Source organism: Schistocerca gregaria, chromosome 7 (assembly GCF_023897955.1).
Source record: "Schistocerca gregaria isolate iqSchGreg1 chromosome 7, iqSchGreg1.2, whole genome shotgun sequence".
In the NCBI taxonomy this organism is placed as follows: domain Eukaryota; kingdom Metazoa; phylum Arthropoda; class Insecta; order Orthoptera; family Acrididae; genus Schistocerca; species Schistocerca gregaria.
In genome coordinates this window covers 314,769,395-314,796,882 of record NC_064926.1, presented here as the reverse complement: position 1 = coordinate 314,796,882, position 27,488 = coordinate 314,769,395, and the positions used below count along the sequence as shown (strand labels likewise).

The following is a 27,488-nucleotide window of genomic DNA, read 5'->3' as shown; positions in this document are numbered from 1 at the left end:
GGTGCTGTGGAGAGTGTCTTCAACACGTGGTGAAACCAAGATGAAACCATGTCCACACGTCTTGGAGTAGGGCAGCCACCCCTCATTGCAGATGTCAGATGTCGCAACGTAGGGTGGGCAGACTGTTAAAAAAGGACTGTGGTGGAACTAAATCAGACTTTAATGCTGGGCAGAGAACAAGTATGTCTGAACAGACACTGCACCGAACGCTCCTAACGATGGACTTCCGCAGCCGACGACTCCTGCATGTGCCAATGCTAACATCACGACATTGGACATCACGACATTGGCAAATACGACTGAAATGGGCACGTAACCATCGGCGCTGGACGTCGGCGTAGTGGGCAGATCGTTGTATTGTCTGATGATACCTTCTTCATCTCGCCGATGGGAAGGCGTGAATCTGTCATCTTCCAGGGGAACAGCTCCTTGATAACTGTACTGCGGAACGGAGACATGCTGGCGGCTGCTCCAGTACGCTCTGAGCACCATTCACAAGGGCATCCATGGCTCCAGTGGAACTCGCGCAAGACATCGTGGTGGCCAAGGAGTATCATACACTGGTTACAGACTTTGTACACCTCTTCATGACAATGGTAGTTTTAGACGGCAATGGCATAGCTCAAATGGCTCTGAGAACTATGGGACTTAACTTCTGAGGTCATCAGTCCCCTAGAACTTAGACCTGCTTAAACCTACCTAACCTAAGGACATCACACACATCCATGCCCGAGGCAGGATTCGAACCTGCGACCGTAGCAATCGCGCGGTTCCAGACTGTAGCGCCTAGAACCGCTCGGCCACTCCGGCCGGCAACAAGATAGTGCAATGAGCCCTGTCACAGGGACAGGTATGTGATGGAGTGGCTTGAGTAACACAGTAGCGTGTTCTAATTGAAGTGCTGGACCCCCAAATCGCCAAATTTGAACCAGATCGAACACATTTGGGATGAGACTGAACTTGGCGTCAGAACTCGTCGCCCCTTCTCAAGTATTTACGGGAATTGAGTAACTTGTGTGTGCAGATGTGATGCCAACTCCCTCCAACAACCTACTAAGGCCTCATTGCTTCCATGGCGCGTCTCTGCTGTTATCTGTGCCAAAGTTAAGCATACTGGCTATTAGGTAGGTGGTCATAATGTTCTAGCTGATCAGTATAACAGAGATTATACTAACTGACCCATCACTTGCAAACAAAATTACGATAGAAGAACAAAAAAAAAACAGTTGATACGTTTAAATATTTAGGTGAAATTATAACTTACAATGGCAAAACAGAACAAAAAACTGACGGAAGCAAATTACATTAGAAAAAACACATACAACAAGAAAAGCCTATCCATGGATGCAAAACTAAGACGTTATAAAACAGTTACACTACCAGAAGTAACTTATGCAGCTGAAACCACCCTCAAAACAACTAATGCAGCAGAAACTGACAAAACAATAAACATAGAAACAAGAATAATTAGGACATACGTTAATAAACAATATGAAGTAAATGGTCGTTGGAAAATAGCTTCAAATGAACGCAACTAGGAAAAAATATATTTCATTCTTTGGACATCTGATGACAAAACCAGAAAACAGAATTAGTAAGAGAATAATAGAAAAATTATGGAGTACTAAATGGATCAAAGAAATTAAGTAAGACATAAGAGAACTCGAAATGACAGCAGATGTGACAACAAAATAAATGGAAAAGGCGCTTTACTTTAACCTCTTACAGTTTTGCGATGGTTTCGTATTAGGGAAGTTGCTAAATTTCAGGCAAAATCTTTTATTAGCCGTAACTCCGTAAGGAGTTAATTTTCTGTATTGTCCAGTGAATGAACATAATAAGAACAGCGTATTGAAGTGAAACCACATAGTAACTATTGTAGTTTCTAAATTATTTGTGACATATGGATGCCTTTCAAATTTACACAAGAGCAACACGTCGATTTGGTGTTTATTTATGGCAAATGTGATGGTTATGATACGGCTGCAGTTAACGAATAACGCGTACGTTATCCAACTCGGAGGATTACGAATGCACGAACCGTTAGCGGAGTATTTCGGATGTTACGGGGAACAGGTTCTATACCTAGCGTTCATAATCAATACGACGCTCGATTCGTGAAGACGATGTTGAGGATATTATGGATGCTGTTCAACGTCGCCTGGGTACCAATACACGACTTGTCTCTCAACGATTAGGCATTTCACCATCTAAGGTATGGCGTACACTGAAGTACAATTTGTATCCTTACCATAAACAAAAAGTGCATCATTTACATCCGGGAGACCCTGCCCTTAGCAAGGAGGTGTGTAACTGGTTAAATATTAACCGGTGCTTACACAAATGCATTTTATTTACTGAAGGGGGACAGTTTACTGGAAATGGTATAAACAATTTACATAACGAGGACATATTGTCTGAGGCAAATCCACACGCAACAGCGCAACTCAATTTTCACCAGCGATTTAGCATAAATGTGTAGTGTAGTATAATCAACACATACTTTATTGGACCATTGATTTTCCCAGAACGTCTAACTGGCGAGACTTACTTACCATTCCTTCAAGAAGAAATACCTCGCTTGCTCGAAGAAGTTCCACGCGCTACACGACTGCAAAAGGATTTCCGACACGACGGCGTGCCACCACATTTCACCAACGCCGTTACTACACATTTAAAAGAACATTTTCCCCAGAAATGTATTGATCGTGGTGCTACACGTCTGTGGCCACCCAGATCTCCCGATTTAACACCAGTGGATTTTTGTGTATGGGGATGGATGAAAGACAGTTTATGCGGACAAAGTCAATACACATGGGGCGTTACTTGCTCGCCTTGTGAATGCAATAGACGAAATTAAAACACCCCTGTGAAACTGAAACGAGCACCAAAATCTTTTCATACGCGTGCAGCTAAACGCATCGTACTCGGTGGAGACATTTTTGAACATTTATTGTCAGTGTATTGCGAAAATGTAAGTACACTGTACAACTTCATTAACACTGAGCTTTGTTTTTTCCGGTTTAATATGAATTCACGTGTGCTATGGTATTAATAAAAGCAGATTATCTGACACATTCATACAGCTTCAGTTAACGTCATCACCATCATTTTTCCAAAATTAAATTCTCTACAACTTCTGTTGAAAACTTGGTGCAATTATCTGGAATTTTAAAAACTAATTGGGCCAAGTAGTTAATAAATAAAAAAAATCACCAAATTGCGTCTTTCCTTCTCTGGATGTTCTGGAAAACTTCTGCAGATATACGTCTGGGACATGTTTTATTGGATTCACCAGATCAATGACAACAAAATAAATTGAAATCATGCATTACTTTAACCTCGTAACCGTTTTCGATGCCTTCATATTAGCGAAGTTGCTAAATTTCAGGCAAAATCTTTAATTAGCTGTAACTCCGTAACTAAACATTTGCGGACCTATGTTTATATGAACTATTTTCTTTAGTTTTATTTGTAGAACAACATATTAAAATATGTACATATCTTCGTGAATCACTCTGCACAAAAATGATCTAGTAGAAAGCGCCGTAGCCGGCTGCAGTGGACGAGCGGTTCTAGGCGCTTCAGTCTGGAACCACCCGATGGTTGCGGTCGCAGGTTCGAATCCTGGCCCGGGCATGAATGTGTGTGATGTCCTTAAGTTAGTTATGTTTAAGGGGGTAGGACATCAAACTGGCTGACTTGGAGCAGGAGAGACACCAGAGGACATTTTAATTTCAACTGTCTATACTTTTACAAGTAAATTCAGAAAACTCTGTCAGCATGACCAGGAAGTATTCAGGATTCACACTCGTAGCAGCAGAAGTTCAAAAACATAACAAAATAATTTTTTTACATGTGAAATTTCATCATTTTTCACTTACTATTGGCTGCATTTGTTGCTATAGGTACACTTTTCTTCATAAGTGAGAGAGACTGTTCAATGGATTTTGCACCTGTTCCCCGTAACATCCGAAATACTCCGCTAACGGTTCGTGCATTCGTAATCCTCCGAGTTGGATAACGTACGCGTTAATCCTGAACGTAAATAAATGTAAAATATTGCGCATACATAGGAAAAGAAATACACTGCTGTACAGCTACACTATTGATGACAAACAGCTGGAGACGGCACAGCGTACAAACCATACTTACAGGTGTCTGAAACTCTAGAATCTTTTTAATTTATGAAAAAATGAACGAGCTGTTACGTTTTAAACTTTATGTTTAGAAAAAAAATCAAATTTTGTAGTTAACTATCTCAATTTTTACCACAGGTTTTAATGGATTTGGAAAATTCTAGAGTTTCTTATACCTTTAAGTGTGGTTTGTATGCTGTGCAAAATTCATCAAAGAATCTCTCTTAATTGTGAAGAAAAATGTACTTATAGCAACAAATGCAGCCAACAGTAAGTGAAAAAATGATGAAATATCATATCTAAAAAAATTATTATGTTTTATTTTTGAACTTTCACTGCTATGAGTGTGAATCATGAATCCTTCCTGGTCATGCTGATAAAGTTTCATGAATTTATTTGTAAAAGTATAGACAGTAGAAAATAAAATACCCTGTGGTGCCTCTCCTGCTCCAAGTCGGCCCGTTTGACGTCCTACCCCTCCTAAGTAGTTCTAAGTTCTAGGGGACTGATGACCTCAGGTGTTATGTGCCATAGTGCTCAGAGCCATTTGAACCAAAGCGTGGGATGCTCTTAAAGGCTATTCGAGGATGCTGCAGTTGTCTGTGTCAAAGTAGCAACGCCAGAAGATAGTACGAATTTGCAGAACGACCTGCAGAGAATTGATGACTGGCGTCTGCCGTAAAATTTTTAGGCGTAACTATGCAGAGTGACCTTAAGTTGAATGAACGCATGAACCAGATAGTGGGAAAGGCAGTCACCAGACTCAGATGCATCGGAAGAATCTTGAGGAAATGTAACTTATCCACTAAAGAAGTGGCTTATAAGGCGCTTGTTGGCCCGATTCTTGAGTATTGTTCATCTATCTGGGATCCCTCTTGAGGTAGGACTGATAGAGGCGATAGAGAAGATCCAACGAAGAGCGGCGCCTTTTGTGACGGGAACGTTTAGCTGGCGAGAGAGTGTTACGGAGATGCTAAACAAACTCCACTGGCAGAGGTTACAAGAGAGGCGTTGTGCATCACGGACCGGTTTATTACGCCCCCCCCCCCTCCCCACAGGGGAAAAAAGTGGTTCAAATGGCTCTGAGCGCTATGGGACTTAACATCTGAGGTCATCAGTCCCCTAGAACTTAGAACTACTTAAATCTAACTAACCTAAGGACATCACACACATCCATGCCCGACGCAGGATTCGAACCTGCCACCGTAGCGGTCTCGTGGTTCCAAACTGCAGCGCCTAGAACTATTCGGCCACACTGGCCGGCCCCACACATACATCTTGCGTATTGGCCAGGAGGAGAAAATTCGAGAAATTAGAGCCAATACAGATGCTTGCCGACAATCATTCTTCCCACGCACTATTAGCGAGTGGAACAGGATTGGAGGGATCAGATAGTGGTACCGAAAGTAACCTCCACAACACATCATTGGGTGGCTTGCGGAGTATGATGTAGACCTAGGTGTAATACCGCGCAGAGCCGACTGCCTTTATACCAAGTTCCATATTCTACCACCTTAATCGTTGATGTCTTCTGTACTGAACTGCTGGCATCAAATGCGATATCATTTGACTGTATTTGTCGGCATACTGGATTCAAACTATTGCATATACATTGTGCACAACTACTCCAACCGACAATTTTTATTTTCTTGCAAATATCCATGCCTTTACAGTGATTTCCATTACTGCATGCGACAGAAATTACGATTGCAGAGATCACTCCTCCCTATTTTAGAAAGTTGTTTTCAGTAGTGCCATAGCCAAGGCAGCTCTCGTGGGACTGCAAGGGGTGCAGTAAGGACCGGGCGCCCGAAACGGGCCATGACCACGTGATTTCCTGTCACAAATAAAATGAATAAAGAAAAGTATGAAGTTATTCACATGAGTACTAAAAGAAATCCGCTAAATTTCGATTATGCGATAAGTCACACAAATCTGAAGACTGTGAATTCAACTGAATACTTAGCGATTACAAATAACCTAAATTGGAACGATCAGATAAATAATGTTGTGGGTGGAGCAAACTAAAGACTGCGATTCATTGGCAGAACACTTAGAAGGTGAAACAGGTCTACCAAAGAGACTGCTTACACTACGCTTGTCCACCCTATTCTGGATTACTGCTGTGCGGTGTGGGATCCACATCAGGTGGGACTGACGGATGACATCGAAAAAGTTTAGAGAAGGGCGGCTCGTTTTGTACTATCGCGAAATAGGGGAGATAGTATCACAGACATGATACGTGAATTGGAGGGCAATCATTAAAACAAAGGCGTTTTTCATTGCGACGGAATCTTCTCATGAAATTTCAATCACCAGTTTCCTCCTCCGAAAACATTCTGTTGGCACCCATCTATATAAGGAGAAATGATCATGACGATAACATAAGAGAAATCAGGGCTCGCACAGAAAAATTTAAGTGCTCGTTTTTCCCGCGCGCCGCTCGCGAGTGGAACGGTAGGGAGACAGCTTGAAAGTGGTTGATTGAATCCTCTGCCAGGCAATTCGTTGTGAATAGCAGAGTAATCAAGTAGATGTAGATGAGACCACAGTGGCCCCCTGCTGTGTCGTCTAGTCAGTTCAGGTGGTCGGTCGACAAGAGTCGCTTGAGGGGATCAACATTTAGGCGAATTGGGGGCGCCTACTGGCGGGGTCCTCTAACGGTAAACAGCACATACGCGAGGCTGACATTTATCAACAGGAGACCAAATGCAAGGTGGGTGGGGGCGAGCGGACGTCGGGCTGTGAACATAGAGCATGTTACTAAGTAGAGGGGCCTCTTCCGTGGCGAAGGACCAGAGGCCGTGCGTCTGGACCGCCCACCCCTTGGGTACCTACAATCTACAGCGCCTAGCACAGCAGCAGTTGCGCTGCTGTTTTCTCTATATTTGCTTGTTTGCTCACTGGCTCATCTCGCCTTTCTGTCGGGTTGTGGTGTGCGTACTGTAAGACCTTCGGTACACACACCATCAGATTATTTGACTTAATGCTCTAGCGAAGTAGGCGAGTGTCAGCCATATGTCTCGTGGTCTTATCGTGGCGTGTTTATCTTCTGCCGTTAGGTCAGACGATAGAAATGCCACTTGCACCCTTAGAGTAGCAGATTGACGGTGACCAACTTTAAAAGGAACTTGATTAATTTTCAATCACATTTATTAAAATAATAACAAGCAAAAAATAAGTTATCTTGGTTCTGGATGCTATTTACAATTGACAATCTGAAGTTCCTTCGGTCTTGGTAAGTTAATCTTATTCTCACATATCTCTGATACTTGACAAAGTGTCTATACATTTCTCTTCATGGCTATGTACAGGAATATGATAATCTTATTACGCGCAGACTGAAACTTGACTACAGACTGGTACAGACTAATGCAGACTGACTAATCGGAGGTCTGTACACTCGTTATAATACCTTGAGCGTTCAGGTATGACTGCGCGAGTGTGATCCGCAAGGAAAAAAGGTTCTACATTAGCAGCAATCTCATTGGCTGCGTTTCATATTAATTCGCGGATCGGCGGAAGCAGAATTTGGTCCGACTCTAAGACAGTGCCATCTCGTAGTGCGGAGACGGACGAGCGCTGCGCCTGCGCTGTTGTGCTTAGCGGGGCGCGCTCTAGTGGGAAAGTTGTGTACGCGCTGACTACGCGGAACTATGTACACAACACTGGTTTACTTTAGATTTGTTTTAATCTTAACTACAACTTGTTCATTTTACATTTGCCAAAGGCAGAAAGTGGAACTAAACTTTGTTTACATACAGACGGGACCAAAAGCGTCTGACAATATTCGACAGTAACCGATGGACACACGTGTCTCGGCGTTGTATAGTCACGTTATGGTCCTAGTGCGTTACTACTTCTGCAAATCCTTAGCATCGGCTGAAATGTATAGTCATCGTCCAAATATACACTATCGAAGAGTACGCTCCGATGAAATAGTGTCCATAAATAAAGCAGTTCAATTCTGTCGAGAATAAAACTGAAGGGCCTGCTACGTTTTAAAAAAAATGTAAAAATAAGATGATTCTGGTTGAAGAATTTTTAACATTGTGCATCCCTGTCAGCAGTTGTGATAACAGAACATGTAACACGTCAGCCTCAGTTGCTAATAAAAACCAGTCTTTTCCCAGGTTTCAGCCAAAATAATTTGGCCTTCTTCAGAAGCCAGTGACACTAAACTCTTGCATGCCAAAGTTTGGCCATGCCAAGTATAAAACAGTAGCACCGTAGTAACCAGGCATAAATCTTCATTACTTGGGCTGGAGAGAACCAGCAGGCCCCACTGCGCGGACGAGGTCGGTAGGCCGCGAGAGCTGCCTAAACTAACTATTCTACGTAATTTCTGTTAATGCTATCTTAACTGCTGCTACTAACGCTATGTTAATTCAAATTCATCTACTTTTAAGTTTTTAGGCGCTGTTGCCTTTATTGACGCTTAGTCATACTGATGTACTCTCCACGACATTACAGATCATTCCTGTAAATAGACACACATACGTTTATTAATTAACCAGATAAAGTTTGAACAATGTATTCAAAACCGAGAAATAATTTTTGCCGAGTAATAGCTAATCTTTCTTACGGGCTCCGAATCTGTTATAGGGGTATCGGTCTCCTCATAAGTAAGTTCTTTTACATATTACGCCAGTAAAGGTTTCAGTGGTTATATTAATCCAATTCCTAATGTAAAGATAGCTACTGTTATGTATCTATATTTTCACCCGCGCTTGCGCAACAAACACCATCAGCGATGCCCGGTACACAGCTGCTCGTCGCGTTTAGTTCCGGCGCAGCTCTCACAGCGTACCGACCTCGTCCACGCAGTGGGGCCTGTTGTTTCTCTTCAGCCCAAGTTATGTAGATTTATGACTGGTTACTACGGTGCTACAGTTTTATACTTGACGTGGCCAAACTTTGGCATGTAAGGGTTTTGTGTCACTGGCTTCTGAAGAAGGCCAAATTATTTTGGCTGAAACCTGGGTAATGAATGATTTAATCTGCAACTGAGGCTGACGTGTCACATGTTCAGTTTTGGTTTAGGAGGAGGTTACTGTAGATGGCGTGCACACTTTTTTAGAACAATGGGATAAAACGAGAAAAGTACGAAGAAATCTCAACTGTGATCGGAACCCAAACTCCAGTTATTAGATCGTAAAACAACAGTTTTAATTTCGTACGCTTGTCTCTAGAAGAATGTATTAATAGCAATTGTATTACACGTTGACTTCAGCGAGTTTCGGTGACTTGAGCGAATGGATCCTGGTAAAATCAGAAGGCCAATGACGGCTTTTACTTCAGTATCATCAAATATGCATTTCTGACATTCTTATTCTTTTCCCTATCTTTATCCATTTTTATGTCTGTACTGATTGTAATAGCACTAATAAGTGTGATATCTACTAGCGCAGAGAAACCATCATTGGGGGATTTACAAGTCTTTGCCGATCTCTTTATTCCAGGAAAATGAGTTATGATATTGATCCTTCTAGCTTTTACTCTCTGACTGGCAGGAACCTTCCCCCATTTTGTACTCTTGTCTTTGCCTATGAAAAAATTGGCCAAGTCTGAATTTGCACCATATGAATCACCAGACTGCTTACTAGTGGGCATCTTCATCTGAAATCTCCTCACTGAAGCAGCTGGAAGCGTCTTCTTCCATCATCTGTTACAAAAATAAAATCATTAATGAGAATTCCAAATTCAAAAGCTTCAAAGTTACAGGAAAGCTTGAGTATGCGAATTTATACCTACTTCTTTGGCGCTGTCTTGTAATGGAATCCCCAGCCACTAAATAACTGTCAAAAACTAACAAAAATGAGCAGCTCACGAATAAAATATTGGTTATCGGAAGTAAACAGATGTGAGAGAGGACTGCTAGACGGCAGACAGTGTTGCCAACTGTTTTCATATAAATTTAGCTACGCTGAATGTGCTGGGGATTTGTCGGACCCCCACATTAACAATTAAAGGCTGAGGGACAGCTTTGTAGTCTGCCGATGCCTTGCCACTATTTAGGGAAAGTCCACGTGGAGTTCTGGACACATTCTGCTTGGTAGATTCTCCGAAACTTTAGAAAAAGATTTTAAAAAAGGGGGATAGACCTACAACAAAAATTCAACACAACAGAGAGAAATGTTACAGCCGTAGAGTCTCTCATTGGCTGAGGGTGAGACGATCCTTAAGATTGACTTACATGTAATTTTTGGGAGCATCACTAATGAAGGAATGGCAGAGCGTAAGCGACAGCTTCATTCAAAATTCAGTATTCGAGATTCTAGGTTTAAGATTCACGATTCGACAGAGATATCCAAGATTCGTCATTCAGGTTAGAGCTTTGAGCTTGTAGGACGGTATGACGTCTACGTCCGTCATCCACGAGAAGCGCGATGGCCTTCTGCAATCCACCAACTGCTATAGTGCGAGCTCACCACATTTTAAGTGTAAGTTGACGCAGCAATAAGCGAGCAGTAACACTGATGTTATAATAGGTTCAAGTAACTAGGGGCTTAAATCGGTCATGCCATTGCTAATGGGTCTTTATGTATCCCTCACCCCTTCACTTTTCCGAATCGACACAATCATCGTGACCAATCCAACACCGTATTTGCTGTTCAGTTAGGTACATCGCGAGTTTGTTACAATAGCTTCCTCCATTTTCTTCTGGTGTGTCCTTCCCTATTCAATGTCATAATGAACTAATTTCTACCGCCGGCCGCAGTGGTCTAGCGGTTCTAGGCGCGCAGTCCGGAACCCCTCGACTGCTACGGTCGCAGGTTCGAATCCTGCCTCGGGCATGGATGTGTGTGATGTCCTTAGGTTAGTAAGGTTTAAGTAGTTCTAAGTTCTAGGGGACTGATGGCCACAGATGTTAAGTCCCATAGTGCTCAGAGCCATTTGAACTATTTTTTAATTTCTACCGATTCAGATTACGTTCTGCAAGCATCTTCGATTTGTGAGATAATCCGATTTGTAATTTCATGTCCTGCTTTACATATGGGTAAACTTTGTCAATAAACCATGGTTGTAATGAATTCCATTTTAATTGTAGTAGATGAACGTACCTTCTCCCACACCCACAAGTATTAATTTAACGCCAATTTCACAGCTACGATTGATTTGTCAGGGTCGCTCACCTGTTCGATTTGCAGGTGCGTACCTCTTTATCATATACATGAACTCTAGTGAAGTGATCTTTATATCGAGAGGAGATGCTCGAAGCAGACCACTGATTAAATACGTTCATATATTGCACAGTGCATTTTATCTTGGCCAAATCATGAGGCTCGATGTATAGGACATTCCGAGGTCGTACAGGCGCTGAACTTCGCACTTGACACTAGGTTACGCTTGTGTTGCGAGTAACCTCTTATGAAAAAACACCCAATGCCAGAATTAACCGTGGTGCGCATCGGAGGTCCGAGCATACTGAGAAGTCATACCTCGCAATTAATTCAACTTACGACGAGGTGGTGGAGTGGAACTGGAATGGGAAAAGCGCTAGCAAACTTTTAGAGAGCTGAGGGTTCGGAGTATCGGTAATTTTATCAGCATTTAATAGCGCGGCAGGAGAAAAAGTCCACAGTGCTGAGTATATAGCTACAGGCTGCTCAAACGACACAGGATGGACGGAAACGGCCAAACTTGGTTAGGTGCAAAGTCCAAGAGACACCCGAGACAAGGTAGCTGATGGCCTTAGCGGACGTAACGGGACGACTTGTCGAAACCGGACCGAAATTTTTCGTATAGGAAGAATTCACCAAAAGAAACACACTGCCAAAATTTTAGCTGCTAAGCCATTTAGGTGTGATTCGCAGATGTAAAAGAGTATTCTCCTGGACCTCAACAATATTGGTGAGCTACCATACCATTCATAATCAGCATCTTGCTATGGGATGCAGACGGTACTACTTATAATGTATGCCTTTCACGCCACGTCACAGGGCATAAACAGTCGTCATTGGGAAAGATCATCCAAACTGATGAGTTGCAGTACTTGGTGTGCGCCGATCGCAAGATACGAGGTATCGTGATCCGCACGAAGCAATAAACACCTGCTGCCGATACGTTACCGTTCTAGCAAGTGGTAGTGACCTGTTGTGTGCGCATGTGTGGGTTGTAAGAGGGAAGAGTGTTCATATTTGGCCAATGAACGACGCTGAAACATATCATCAGAACCTGCGAATTCGCTTCTTTTCCTTCAGGATTCCGCAGCTGTAGGCGACCGGTACTGTCAGCCAGAGGTGTGCTATCGCATCATTTCTGGACTGTGGTCGAGTGGTTTGAGGAATATTCCATGAACGGCGGAAAGCAAGGTGCTTGTGAGCCCAACTCTCTACAGCTCCTATCCCCGTCACATGACCAAAGGCTATTGAGCGCATCTAAAATGCTATAGACAGAGATACACTGTCTCATCAAAAGTATATGAACCCATATCAGTAGATATTAATATTGGGTGTTTTCACCCTTCATCTTTTGACAGCTTGAGCTCTACTGGGAACTTTCAATGAGGGTTCTGAAGGTCTGTGGAGGAACGATAGCCCATTCTTCCACCAAAGCTGAAACAATAGAAGGTAGTGATGATGGACGCTAGGGTTTCGAGCAAAGTTGACGTTATAACTCATCCCAAATATGTTCCACTGATTTCAGCTTGGGACTCTAGGCATTGCAGTCCAATTCGGGAATGTTAAATTTTACAAGCCTTTGCCTCACAGATGCTTACACGGTACGTTGTCATGCTGATATGGAGAGTCATCGTCATGTTCCTCTACAGTACACAGTATGCATGATGTAAAATGCGTTCATATCCCTCTGCATTTAGCGATTTTTTAATTGCTATAAAGGTATCACACCCTAAGCACGAAAAACATCCCATATCTCAACGCAGCTATCTCTGTACTGTGTTGGCACAATGCATGATGGCACGTAAAGTTCTCCATCCATTGGCGAAACCCAAACACTTCGAGAGGGAGTAGCGTCATTCATCACTCCAAATCGCTCGTTTCCAGTAAATCCAATGTCCAATTGCGTCGATTTCTAAACCACCTGAATCATAGTTAGCATTGACGACACAGACGTGTGATTTATGGGAAGCTGCTAAAACAGTTGGCCCCACTCTTTTTAACTCCCTGCACACAGTCCTTGTGCTAGCTGAATTGCTGCTAGTACTCTGGCAAACAAGAGTGATTCCTTCTACTGATTTTATGCGACTTTTCTACAACCACCCTCCGTAATGCTCGATGGTCAGTGTTCGTCAGTACGTGAGGTCTGCATGGACTATGTTTAGCTGTGGTTCTTCCTTCGCGTTTCCACTTGACGATCACATCACCAACAATGTCGACTTGAGTAGCTGGGGAAGGTTTGGAATTTGCCTGATGGATTTGTTGCTCAGGTGACATCCAATGACTAGTCTACATTCGAAGTCACTGAGCTCTCCTGACTGACTCATTCTCTTGTTACAGTTTCTCTACTATATACTGACAGTTCCGGAACTCGTGACACGCCCTGACTGACTCATTCTCTTGTTACAGCTTCTCTCCTTTATTCTGACAGTTCCACGTCTCGTCACATGCCCTGACTGACACATTTCTCTTGTTACAGCTTCTCTATTTTATACTGACAGTTCGATGTCTCCTGACACGCCCTGACTGACTCATTCTCTTGTTACAGCTTCTCTCCTTTATTCTGACAGTTCCACGTCTCGTCACATGCCCTGACTGACACATTCTCTTCTTACAGCTTCTCTATTTTATACTGACAGTTCCGTGTCTCCTGACACGCCCTGACTGACTCATTCTCTTGTTCCAGATTCTCTTCTTTATTCTGACAGTTCCACGTCTCGTCACATGCCCTGACTGACACATTCTCTTGTTACAGCTTCTCTATTTTATACTGACAGTTCCGTGTCTCCTGACACGCCCTGACTGACTCATTCTCTTGTTACAGCTTCTCTCCTTTATTCTGACAGTTCCACGTCTCGTCACATGCCCTGACTGACTCATTCTCTTGTTACAGCTTCTCTACCTTATATTGACAGTTCTGCGTCTCGTCACTTGCAATGACTGATTCATTCTCTTGTTACAGCTTCTCTACCTTATATTGACAGTTCAGCCTCTCGTGACACGCCCTGACTGACTCATGCTCTTGTTACAGCTTTTCTACTCTATTCTGACAGTTCTGCGTCTCGGCACATGCCCTGACTCATTCTCTTGTTACAGCTTTGCTATTTTATACTGACAGTTCCGCGTCTCGTCACATGCCCTGACTGACTCATTCTCTTGTTACAGCTTCTCTTCTTTATTCTGACAGTTCCACGTCTCGTCACATGCCCTGATTGACACATTCTCTTGTTACAGCTTCTCTATTTTATACTGACAGTTCCGTGTCTCCTGACACGCCCTGACTGACTCATTCTCTTGTTACAGCTTCTCTCCTTTATTCTGACAGTTCCACGTCTCGTCACATGCCCTGACTGACTCATTCTCATGTTTCAGCTTCTCTACCTTATACTGACAGTTCCGCATCTCGTGACACGCCCTGACTGATTCATGCTCTTGTTACAGCTTTTCTACTTTATTCTCACAGTTCTGCGTGACGGCACATGCCCTGACTCATTCTCTTGTTACAGCTTCACTATTTTATACTGACAGTTCTGCGTCTCGTCACATGCCCTGACTGACTCATTCTCTTGTTACAGCTTCTCTACCTTATACTGACAGTTCAGCCTCTCGTGACACGCCCTGACTGACTCATTCTCTGGTTACAGCTTCTCTACCTTATACTGACAGTTCAGCCTCTCGTGACACGCCCTGACTGACTCATGCTCTTGTTACAGTTTTTCTACTTTATTCTGACAGTTCTGCGTCTCGGCACATGCCCTGACTCATTCTCTTGTTACAGCTTCGCTATTTTATACTGACAGTTCCGCGTCTTGCCACATGCCCTGCCTGACTCATTCTCTTGTTACAGCTTCTCTACCTTATACTGACAGTTCAGCCTCTCGTGACACGCCCTGACTGACTCATGCTCTTGTTACAGTTTTTCTACTCTATTCTGACAGTTCTGGGTCTCGGCACATGCCCTGACTCATTCTCTTGTTACAGTTTCTCTATCTTATACTGACAGTTCCGTGACTCCTGACACGCCCTGACTGACTCATTCTCTTGTTACAGCTTCTCTACTTTATTCTGACAGTTCCACGTCTCGTCACATGCCCTGACTGGCTCATTCTCTTGTTACAGCTTCTCTACTTTATACTGACAGTTCCGTGTCTCCTGACACGCCCTGACTGACTCATTCTCTTGTTACAGCTTCTCTCCTTTATTCTGACAGTTCCACGTCTCGTCACATGCCCTGACTGACTCATTCTCTTGTTACAGCTTCTCTACCTTATACTGACAGTTCAGCCTCTCGTGACACGCCCTAACTGACTCATGCTCTTGTTACAGCTTTTCTACTTTATTCTGACAGTTCTGCGTCTCGGCATATGCCCTGAATCTTTCTCTTGTTACAGCTTCGCTATTTTATACTGACAGTTCCGCGTCTTATCACATGCCCTGACCACTCATTCTCTTGTTACAGCTTCTCTACCTTATACTGACAGTTCAGCCTCTTGTGACACGCTCTGACTGACTCATGCTCTTGTTACAGTTTTTCTACTTTATTCTGACAGTTCTGAGTCTCGGCACACGCCCTGACTCATTCTCTTGTTACAGTTTCTCTACCTTATACTGACAGTTCCGTGACTCCTGACAAGCCCTGACTGACTCATTCTCTTGTTACAGCTTCTCTACTTTATTCTGACAGTTCCACGTCTCGTCATATGCCCTGACTGACACATTCTCTTGTTACAGCTTCTCTACTTTATACTGACAGTTCCGTGACTCCTGACAAGCCCTGACTGACTCATTCTCTTGTTACAGCTTCTCTACTTTATTCTGACAGTTCCACGTCTCGTCACATGCCCTGACTGGCTCATTGTCTTGTTACAGCTTCTCTACTTTATACTGACAGTTCCGTGTCTCCTGACACGCCCTGACTGACTCATTCTCTTGTTACAGCTTCTCTCCTTTATTCTGACAGTTCCACGTCTCGTCACATGCCCTGACTGACTCATTCTCATGTTTCAGCTTCTCTACCTTATACTGACAGTTCCGCATATCGTGACACGCCCTGACTGACTCATGCTCTTGTTACAGTTTTTCTACTTTATTCTGACAGTTCTGCGTCTCGGCACATGCCATGACTCATTCTCTTGTTACAGCTTCTCTACCTTATATTGACAATTCCGCTTCTCGTCACATGTCCTGACTGACTCATTCTCTTGTTACAACTTCTCTCCTTTATTCTGACAGTTCCACGTCTCGTCACATGCCCTGACTGACACATTCTCTTGTTACAGCTTCTCTACTTTATACTGACAGTTCTGTGTCTCCTGACACGCCCTGACTGACTCAATCTCTTGTTACAGCTTCTCTCCTTTATTCTGACAGTTCCATGTCTTGTCACATGCCCTGACTGACACATTCTCTTGTTGCAGCTTCTGTACTTTATACTGACAGTTCCGTGTCTCCTGACACGCCCTGACTGACTCATTCTCATGTTTCAGCTTCTCTACCTTATAGTGACAGTTCCTCATCTCGTGACACGCCCTGACTGACTCATTCTCTTGTTACAGCTTCTCTCCTTTATTCTGACAGTTCCACGTCTCGTCACATGCCCTGACTGACACATTCTCTTGTTACAGTTTCTCTACCTCATACTGACAGTTCCGTGACTCCTGACACGCCCTGACTGTGTAATGTTGTTGCTTTAATTTGCTATGAGAAAGCGGTGCTGATAGACAATAAAAGCGGGTTAAAAGCTGTGAGCTATCTGAGGAAGTTAACGTTGCATTACTGAGCAACTGTTTCACCAGGTATCCAGCCTAGCTTACCAAATTTCCAACCAGACTAACATTAATTATAATCTTTTAATAGCCATACGAAAACCGGCGATACATATATAAAAAGGAGAATTTAAATAAAAAGAAATAAATCAGTTTATATTTGGAAATTTATCTTAAAATTGATCATTGAAATTTCAGCATATTAAACTTGAGTCACAACTAAGCTGGTGCCTTATTTAGGATTGTGAAAATGTGAGTTTGTAATCATACGGAACACATCAAATAGGGAGCCAAGATTGGGAGACTGCATACAACTCTACGTTCACAAAATAACACACGAAGAACATTGAAACATATGCAAGAGGAAATTAACCACAACCAACCGATTCAATTTTCACCCAAAGAAGTAACGTTTGTAGCGCAATCGTGTCCGTCATGTAATTACCATACACTGGTATACTAAATTCATACTAACTCTCTGTAAAATCTTCCCGAAAAGAATAGCTGAGAGCTACTTTGATCATTACGCCACATGCTTCACGTGGTCAACTTGGTTTACACAAAGAGTGTAACTCCACAATAATTTTGATAATTAAAATAAATTAGATCGAAAAGCAGTTTACAAAAGAAAAACCTCGAACTCGTTACTATCGTCTTACTATTAACCTGATGGGTCAAACAATTGTATAAGCACGTGGTACTGGTCTCACAAAGTACACCCCACGTGGGTTGAACATAAAGAAAAGTTGCTATATTGAAAAATATTGCTAAGACGAGACGTTATAATCTCACGCACATTCGTATTTAAGATTGATGATCTTAGTTAGAGTTTCTGATCAACACGTGGTTCCACTTTACTTACAAAGTAGTGACAAAGCAATTACTGGAAGTTATTCTGAAGTTGACACTCGAAACACACTGCTCTGCAATTTGAGGTAACATTAGATATTTTAGAGCTAAAACCTGAAATAAAGGTGATTAAATTTTCAGTTAAGCTGAACTTAAGAAATCCATTGTCCTGCGGACTTAGGAGACACGCGCTTAGCCGGAGATCTTACCACTTCAGACGCTCGCCGCGGACAGACTGACCTGCGCTCCTACAAAGGGTGCTTCCGTATACAAAACGGAAGTGACCAGAGAGGCAGCTTCCTATACCAACATGACAAGGGACGGACAGAACCATACAAAGGATAGAAACCTCTTTGCTTTTAGAAAGCGTAGCTACCTGTTCCGACGTTGGTCCTACTGTTCTCTAGCAGACAGGCTGGTCTGCTACCCTCAAGCATGCAACTAGAAATACATTTCCTCATTCATCCTCTCACACAGAAGGGAAGGGGAATGACAGTATCTTATCATATACAGTACATAAAAGAAAGCGGATGTAGGTTCCGTATGAGACTGTGTGACATGAATTGCATATAAACTGTGTTTTAAAGCGTAGTTCTTGTTTATGTGTAAAAGTATCACGTTCCATTACTCAGTCTCGTCGCAGATAGTCAGAAACGCCACAATAAATTTAGAAGAGGAATTTATGCCGTAAATGACAACAGATTTAAGAAATGAACATGAAAGGAATCCAACAGAGACCTTTCATAACCCCAACGCTCCGGGAAAAGACTGTGCAGGGAATTTTCAGGCCATGCTAGGACATTCCCAAGCAGGCTTTTCACACCCAACTTAAACCAAAAATGTAAAGAAAAGGCAAAAGGTCACCAGCTACTTGCTAAGATTCCGCAATTTCAACACATCATTAGAATCTACTAATTTCAAAGAGAATAAAACAATCTGTGACACCTATTTAAAAGATAGTGTAGACATAATTCGGTCAGCAAGTAAAAACATTGGTGCCAGTGTCGTTAATATGAAAACAATTTTTGGTTGTTACCCTTATGGAGTTCACCAGTATTTGCTCATTGCAAAAGCCAACTGATCACAGGAAATTTATGACTGTTTATTAACAAGTAAAATTTATGAAAATAGCAAAGGTGCCACAGCAATTAAAAAAAGCACGAAAATAACATCAGTATTATAAAGCACAACATTACAATGCACAATCCGCAAAAGCAAAAAAAAAGAAAAAAAATAAGAGAAAAAACTTCTTTTACAAAGTGGTTATCGCAAAAAAATTCTATATCTTATAAAACTAATAATTTGTAGAATAAAAATAACTTTGTGGCACTAATTTAATCACTCTACTATATTTCAGTTAGTTTTCAAACAGTGATCACTATGTCATTATACTGAAACTACAATTAATTATGTGATTGTTACCCTTAATGGGTTCTTCACTTTAAATATGCCCCATGCAAAGGCTAATCGATCACTGTCCAATGGGCATGAATAGCTATCTGACTGATAAACGAACCAATGCCACAGAAATGAATTTACGAAACAAAATATCACAAATCTAATACAACACACAAAAACAAACATTGAAAAATAAAACAGCTCTGAAAGTACAGTAGTCAACGTCTAAAAAAAAGAACACCAATAAATAAAACACCTGCAAAATACAAGAGTCAAAGTCTAAAAAAAAATAGAACACCTGCAAAATACAAGAGTCAGTCTAATAAACACCAATAAATCGAACCCCTGCAAAACACATGAGTCAAAGTTTCTTTGACAGAACACACGTATATGCATTGGACTAAGAACCGGATAATCACTGTTCACTGACACACTCAGTAGTTCCACTGTTCCGAGGCACAATATAAGGGGAGGGGGGGGGGGGGGGGGGTTCGTCGCCGCAGCTGTCAGTAGGGATTTTTTTTTTTGTCCATCTGTTGCGTGCAATCCCACCTTCTCTGCCCTCTCATGAAGTTTCTCTTGGTGGCCCATGTCACTTACATCTCGATTTGGTTCCATGTCTGTGTTGTCAAATTCATGCGGTATCCTCGTTTGACACGCCAGGTTGATATTCCTGGGCAAGGATGACACTTAATGGCTCTTTTTTGTGCCACCCTTAGCTACCAGAGAACATCGAACTACGATTTACTGTCGCTTGACAGTGGGCATCCACCAGGAAATGTTGATAAGCGTCGTTGAAGTCTGCCAGTTTCTCTGGACAGTATGTGTCAAAAGGCTCCACGCCCCTTGTGTTTTACATTCTTGAGTTATCCTCAATTGGCTCCCCGGTTTGATATTCCTGGGCAAAGGTGACACTTAATGGCTCTTCTTTGTGCCACCCTTAGCGACCAGAGAACCTCGAACCGTGATTTACTGTCGCTTGACAGTGGGCATCCGTCAGGAAATGTCGATAGGCGTCGTTGAAATCTGCCATTTTCTCTGGACAGTACCTGTCAAAAGGATCCACGCCCCTTTATCCCCTGTCTTCTGTCGTTTCACCGCGCCCGTCTCGCCACGGTCGCGTGAATGTGGTGCGTTACCAGCAGATGGATTTCCGCGCGGTGGACCGCTCTGACATCTCAGGTCATCGACTCCACGGAGGGTCGCACTGGTGCGGCCGCCCATTATCTCCGGGTACAAGGGAAAGTGTTTGCCGCGTACCCTTCTTTTGTTGTCGACCGCGCTCTAGAAGTGGCCCGGTTGACAGAGTGTCCTGCTGGGAAACCCACCGGTTTACAACTAGTCCTCCTCCTCGCTGCTCCCGCTGTCTCCTAAGATTTTAGCCGGTTCGCTTTCAGGTTCTCAACTGCATTCACAGAAATTGTTCATCATAGTTACGAGACTACAAAATGTCATACATAATATCACTTAGTATTGTCTTTCACAATTTTTTTTAGAACAAAAGTGAGACTTAATTTTTTTTTAAATAAAAAAGTTAGATGAATCGACAATATAAAAATAAAAGTTAAATGACTTGACAATATAAAAAATAAAAGTGAAAAGACTTTACACTATAAAAATAAAAATTAAATGAACTGACAATATAAAATCTAAATCCACATCACTAATGTGGTTCACTTACGTTTTAATAAATCAAATGCTACTTATTAATTCACTAAAATGAATAGGATTATGTCTTGTGCAAGTATAGGTCAGGACAGCATAGGGTTCACATGTTATTTACACACACACACATGCACACCTGTTGTCTATTCTACAAACTAACTACCCATAAACATGCATTACTCAAAATTTTACTTCAATCCACTACTAGTTAATCCAACAAGCTACTTCAATGCTACTTCAACACAGTGTTTATACCACTACAACATTGTTCTAATTCGTCCTCTTCCTGACGCTCGCGGCATATGTCTTGTCACATGATAAATATGGAGAAACTTTCCTTAAACATACACAGTAAAAAAAAAAACCAAAAAAACAATGGTTATTTACACGCCAAAACATTTATACGAGCTGACACACCTGATAAGAGACTCGCAATTATACATTTATCATACTCATATGTTCACAAATAAACAGTAAGAAAATTTCATCTAAAATTAATCACACATATGACTGTGAAAAGGGTAAAGATATTTTAATTATACAGGTTATACTACATTTTCTTACCCATGTTGCTCCCATTTCGTTCATTCTTTAAGTTACCTTTCGCTTTCAAATCAGTTATTTAGCCTGTGGTGGTTATTCTGGATTCATTTCTCATGAATGGCAAAATTGTGGTCACCTCTGTTCTGTAAAACAGTTTCATCTTAACATATCGAACTTACAACAGACACAAAAGATCCGAATCCTTATGTAGTTTAAATGACAAAAGTTTTGCTTCCTCCTTATTACATTAAACCAAGCTTTCCTTCGGTCCCATAATAAAAATTATTTAATCTTCCTCTACCTTCAAGAGGGAAATATCCTCAGTACAAATCATATAGACTGCAGTGCATCCCGCACCAGCGAAAACAGTAAGCTGTAATGCTCACAGCATCAGCAAAACACATAAACGTCGCTTTTCTAGGACAAGTATTAACGCAGGATAATTTTTCAGGCTCTGGTTCAACATCAATAAAGACTACAGAAAGGATCCATATTTCTGTTCCATTCTCCATGTGCTCAAAAACTGCTCGTATTTGACTACCACAATAATATTTCAGGGCCACGTAAATTACGCAACCACAATTCTTCTTTCACCTTGAAAGGAATCAATATACTGACGAAATCCACAGACAGCACTTTACCTACTGAACTATAAAGAACAAAAAAAAAAAAAAAAAGATATATCATCAACATCAACATATTAGCGCTTATTGGGAAGCCATTGGTTAAATAATCGTTTTATCACATCCTGTTTTCAAGATTACAAACTTACTCATTCCTTTCTCAGAGTTCTCCTATCTTAAAATATTCATACAGCACGCATACTATAGTAAGAGATGTTCATTTATACTGACAGATATAGAATAGTAATAGATAGATAGTAGCACTGAAAGCAGAAAATCGGAAACAAAGCTACTAACAGCTGGGGACCTGGGTTTGCCAGACCCATAATACCCACAGATCGGATATTCCCCTGAGTTTTGCATTAATTCAACACAGATCTTCCTTCTCTCAGGAGCGACTCTTCTCAATTTACACCAAAAAACCATAAACAACATTTCACCCGTTCACAAAGAAACCTTTTATCTTCACCTTTGGACCAACCTAAATCCTAATTGCACAAGGAAAGAAAAAAAACTAAAAACATCACTTCAATCAATCACATAGAAACAACTTTATCATTATTTTTACCAACATATTATTCAAAATGCATGTATCACAAATGTAAACTAATCAATTGTTTCTCTTCACCGTCCTCTCTACTCCTCACTGTCCTTTCTACTCAATGTATGGTTTTACGTTTGACACATGGTGTAGCCCTTTTGATTTCTTCGATCGAAGAGTTTCAACTTCTATGGCGTTTTCGTGGGGAATCTTCCTTATCCGATACGGGCCGTTAAAGAGATTAAAAAATTTCTTGCAGACACCTGACCGTTTGTTAGACAGCTTGTGTGATCTGATAAGGACTTTTTGTCCTACATGAAACACTGTTTTTCTCACTTTTTCTTATACGCCTTGACTCTGGCTTCTGCTGCACGCTTGATGTTGCGTAAAGATAAGTCAACAATTGCGTTCCGGCGTAGTCTCGGCTCTAGTGGCCAAGGCACCACCTCTTTGATTTTGCTCGGGGGCTCCTTGTTTTTTAGCACAGTGATTGGCGGAAGCTTTGTTAACGTATTAGGCAACTCATTAATTATGTTCTGAAATCCCTTTAGGTGTCTGTCCCACGATCGGTGATCACGACTGCAGTATAACCTACATAGTTTTCCTAATTCACGCATAATACGCTCACTGGGGTTCGAGCTGGGGTGAAAAATATATATATATATATATATATATATATATATATATATATATATATATATGTTTAATTCTTGTCCTTCGAAGCATCCGCTGCCAGTATTGCGATCTAAATTCTGGTCCATTATCCGAGATAACTCTTTTCACATGCCCAACTTCATGCAGAAACTGCTTTGCAAATGCAGTTGCCACTGCCCTTGCTGTGGCCCGCCTCAACGGAGTCAGACACACAAACTTGGAGGTTAGCTCCACCGCTACGAAAACATATGCAAAACCTGCTTTGGATCGTATTAGTGGCCCAAATAGATCCACGGCCGCGAGGTCACAAAGTTTGCTTGGTATTATCGGGTGCAATGGTGCAGCATACGTCACTGTGGCCGCCTTTGCTCGCTGACAAGGTCCGCACACTCTAAGTACACAACGAATACGCCGTAGCATGTTATTAATATAGCATGTCTCCTTCAGTTTTTCACAACATTTCTGTGCTCCGAAGTGACCATAATTCAAATGTATGTACCATATAATTTTGTTTACGAGTTCCTCCGGAATCACCAACACCCATCTGGAGTCGTCCGGGGCTCGTTTCTTGAATAGTATTCTATTGCGCACTAAGTAGTACTGGCGTATTCCTACATTCTCCTTGTCCTCCCACTTCTTTTTTATATCTTTCAATACTGCGTCCTTATCCTGTTCGTCCGCTATACTCCCTAAAGAGGTGGTAACAAAGTTCTCAAACGCTACATTCTGTAAGTATAGGATACTAAAATTGTTTTCACCGAGTTCCCCTTCTTCTGTGTGAACCAAACCTATAGGAATGCGCGATAAAGCGTCAGCAATTACATTTTTCTGTCCCGGAATGTATTCTACAGTGAAATTATATTCCTGTAGGTATAGTGCCCAGCGTCCTAGTCTCCCATGCGTGATTTTTGTGCTCATAAGAAATTGGAGTGCACGATGGTCAGTGTATACCCTGGTGGTCCTCCCAAATAAGAAATACCTAAATTTTGAGAATGCCCAAACTATCTCGAGTGCTTCGAGTTCTGTCACTGAATAATTTTTTTCACATCGAGAGAGCACCCTGCTCCCAAACGAGATTGTTTTCCAAGTTGTAATATCATCATTCCCTTCCGTTTGAAACAGTACCGCACCTAATCATGACAAGGAACTGTCCGTCATTAAACAGAATTCTTGTGTCAGGTCGGGATGCACGAGGGTGGGAGCCTCTACCAAAGCCTTTTTCAGTTTATAAAATTCATCCTGTGCCTCTTGATCCCAGACCCACAAAGCGTTCTTCCCTGTTAGTCCACATAGACGGGCTGTACCAAGTACACTAAAATTTATAAATCGCTTATAAAAATTGCACAGGCCTAAGAATGCTCGCAACTGTTTTTTATTTGTCGGCATTGCACACTCCGCTATCGCCGCAATTTTCTCCGGGTCAGGTTGTAATCCATTTGCTGAGACAATATGGACTAAGAATTTTATGTTCTCTCGTCCGAACTGTGACTTATCTAAGTTGAACCGTTACACCTGCCTTCTCAAAAACATCCAGTAGTCTGTTCAGAACGTCATTATGATCCTCCCACGACTTTTCCGCAATTAATATGTCATCCACGTAAATTGTCACTTGCTGTTTCAAATCATCAGGCAAAATGCTATTTAATCCCCTTATAAAAGCAGCTGATGAGACGTTTAGTCCGAACGGGAGACGCCGGAATTGGAAACAATTTCCATAACACAGGAACGCTGTATATAATCTGCAAGATGGGCGTAGAACGATTTGCCAAAAACTCGAACGGAGGTGGACAGATGATAGTACCTTTACACCGTGGAAACGTTGTAAGAGTTCCTCAAGGCTCTCAGGCCTGTCCGTTTCCGACATAATAATTGTGTTTATCTGTCTCGAGTCTAGTACCAAACGAACCGAGTTGTCGCGTTTTGGTACGACAAGCAAGGGTGAGTTGTACGAGCTTATTGCCCGCTCAATTATTCCTTGTTCTAACATCTTGTTTATTTCCTTCTCCACCTGGGCTTTATACGCCACGGGAATAGGGTATGGTCTAACAGAAAACTTCTGATGGTCACCTACTCTGAATTGGTAAGTAAAACCCTTAATCGCCCCCGGAGTCTCAGAAAATACTCGTTCATGATTCCTAAGTAGGCAATACAATTTCTCCTTTTCCCTGTCCGTGGTTCTGACACCCGCGATGCTCTTTCTCAGTGCATCAGCAAAAACAACATCTTTCCCCTGCTCACCAGATGTAGAGCACGACTCACTTACATAGTTCACGAGTAGCTCCAGTCTCGGTTGCGATTCGGTTTGAGCTTGAAATTTTAGGCAACTAATTTCTGACTCGGCACGTAATATGCATTCATCAAATACTAAATTAATTGGCTGATCCCCAACTTGAACTGTCATTATTCCTCCACCCATGTCAATTACTGCATGGTGGACATTCATGAAGTCATTTCCTAAAATCATTGCCACATTCAGCATTGGGAGCACAAAGAAGTTGTACTCAAACTCTCTACCCTGGCAGGTAAAATTAAGCCGAGTCTGCCTTCGGATTTCTACGCTCTTACCGTAGATTGCACCCTTCACCTTTATCCCTCGTACTTGAAAAACGGACCAAGTCCCAGTCCCTTCGCATTTTTGAAATGCTGCCTCGCTCACTATGGAGAAAGGGCTTCCAGTGTCAATGACACACTTAAAACATATTTTGTTTACTGCAACTGTCACGACTGGATTTATTCCCGATATTTTAGCACTCGTAGTTTCTTGCAACAAATCCTCTCTAATACCTTCCCTCTCTATATACCGTATGCAGTCATTTGCCATGTCGCTAATTTGTTCCGATTGGGCGCCTTCTGCGCTGATCGTTTGTCATTGCCGGTTTTGTTCATTACCATTTGCTGGATTATGTCTAGGGTTAGCCGGCCGAATTTCAACATCATGAGGTGCTCCGCCTACAGTCCTATTCCCACCGTGTTCACCGTAGTATCTATTCTGGTTGCCGTACCTGTAGCGTTCACGATCTTGTCCACGTCCTCGATCATTTCCGTTGTTCCACCTGTACTCGCGAGTGTTACCCCAGTTTCTATACGGCCGGTCCCGATTATTGTTCCGTTCGCGTCGCGACGACCAGTTACGCCGTTGATTAGTACTACGGCCACGACTTCGGTCGCGCTGCTGTGCCCCGTAATAACTTTGTGCCTGATTAGGCGGGCATTCTGCTGTATTATATTCCAACTCTAGGAGAAGTGTCTTAAACGTTTCCACGTCTTCTTTGCATCGTCCCGCAAGAATGACGTGGAGCAAGTGCATCGACAATTTGGTGATGCATATCCTACTGAGTTCCGCAAGTCCGTATGGGTCGTATAGAAATTGATTTGCCTGCAGCATGTGGTCGAATAGGCGCGCTGGGCTGCCGAAACCAGACTGGTTCAAATTTGGCAGCATAATTATGCCATGCTTGACCCTATCTTGTGCCGCTTCCGACCAATAGGGGGATAGAAAGGCTTGTCGAAACTCCCGAGTGGAGTTGCAGTGACGCGCTGCCGACCTCATGCGAATCGCCGGTTCGCCTTCAAAATAGCCACACATATATTCTATCTTATGTGAACTTGCCCAGTCAGGGGGAAGACAGAACTCAAATTGCTCGAGCCATGCTCGTGGATGTATTCCTTTTTGAGAATTTCGAAATATCCCAAACTTTCTCACCGTAAGGAAATGTTTGAAATCAAATCCCGGCATTTCCTCCCAGCGAGACCCTTGAATGTTTCTATTTTTCTCATGTCTGTCCCTCAACATACATTCTTCCCTGTCGTCAAAATCTCCCTCGTGGCCGGAGTCCCTCTCTGCACTGTTCGTACGGCTATTTTTGATGCTATTGGCGAGTTCGGAATCACACCCAATGCGGCTTTCCAGATGCGCCACGCGTTCTTGTAATTCACCTGTTACAGCTTTGTGCCGCCTGTTCACTTTGAACTGTCCCTTCTGAAATCTAAGAAGCGAACGCACTTCATCAGTCTCTGCGACCGCTACCGGTGTAGTATTGTTATCGCTCTCCGTCACCTTCATTATGCCTACGATGTCCGCTAATCCCGCAATCTTATCATGTATTTGTCTGTTGTCTTCCGCCCCTGTCTGCTTCAATTGTTCTACTTGCTGTTCGAGTGCGTGAATCGATTGACTGTTGTCCGCTACT

At 42.3% G+C, this 27,488-nt stretch overlaps 1 protein-coding gene across 1 annotated transcript in view; it reads right to left on the bottom strand.

Moving 5' to 3' along the window:
* The window catches only part of LOC126281802 (nose resistant to fluoxetine protein 6-like), a 252,843-nt gene that overhangs the window by 48,270 nt on the left and 177,085 nt on the right, over positions 1 to 27,488 (bottom strand). The gene's annotated exons all lie outside the window — the stretch shown is intronic.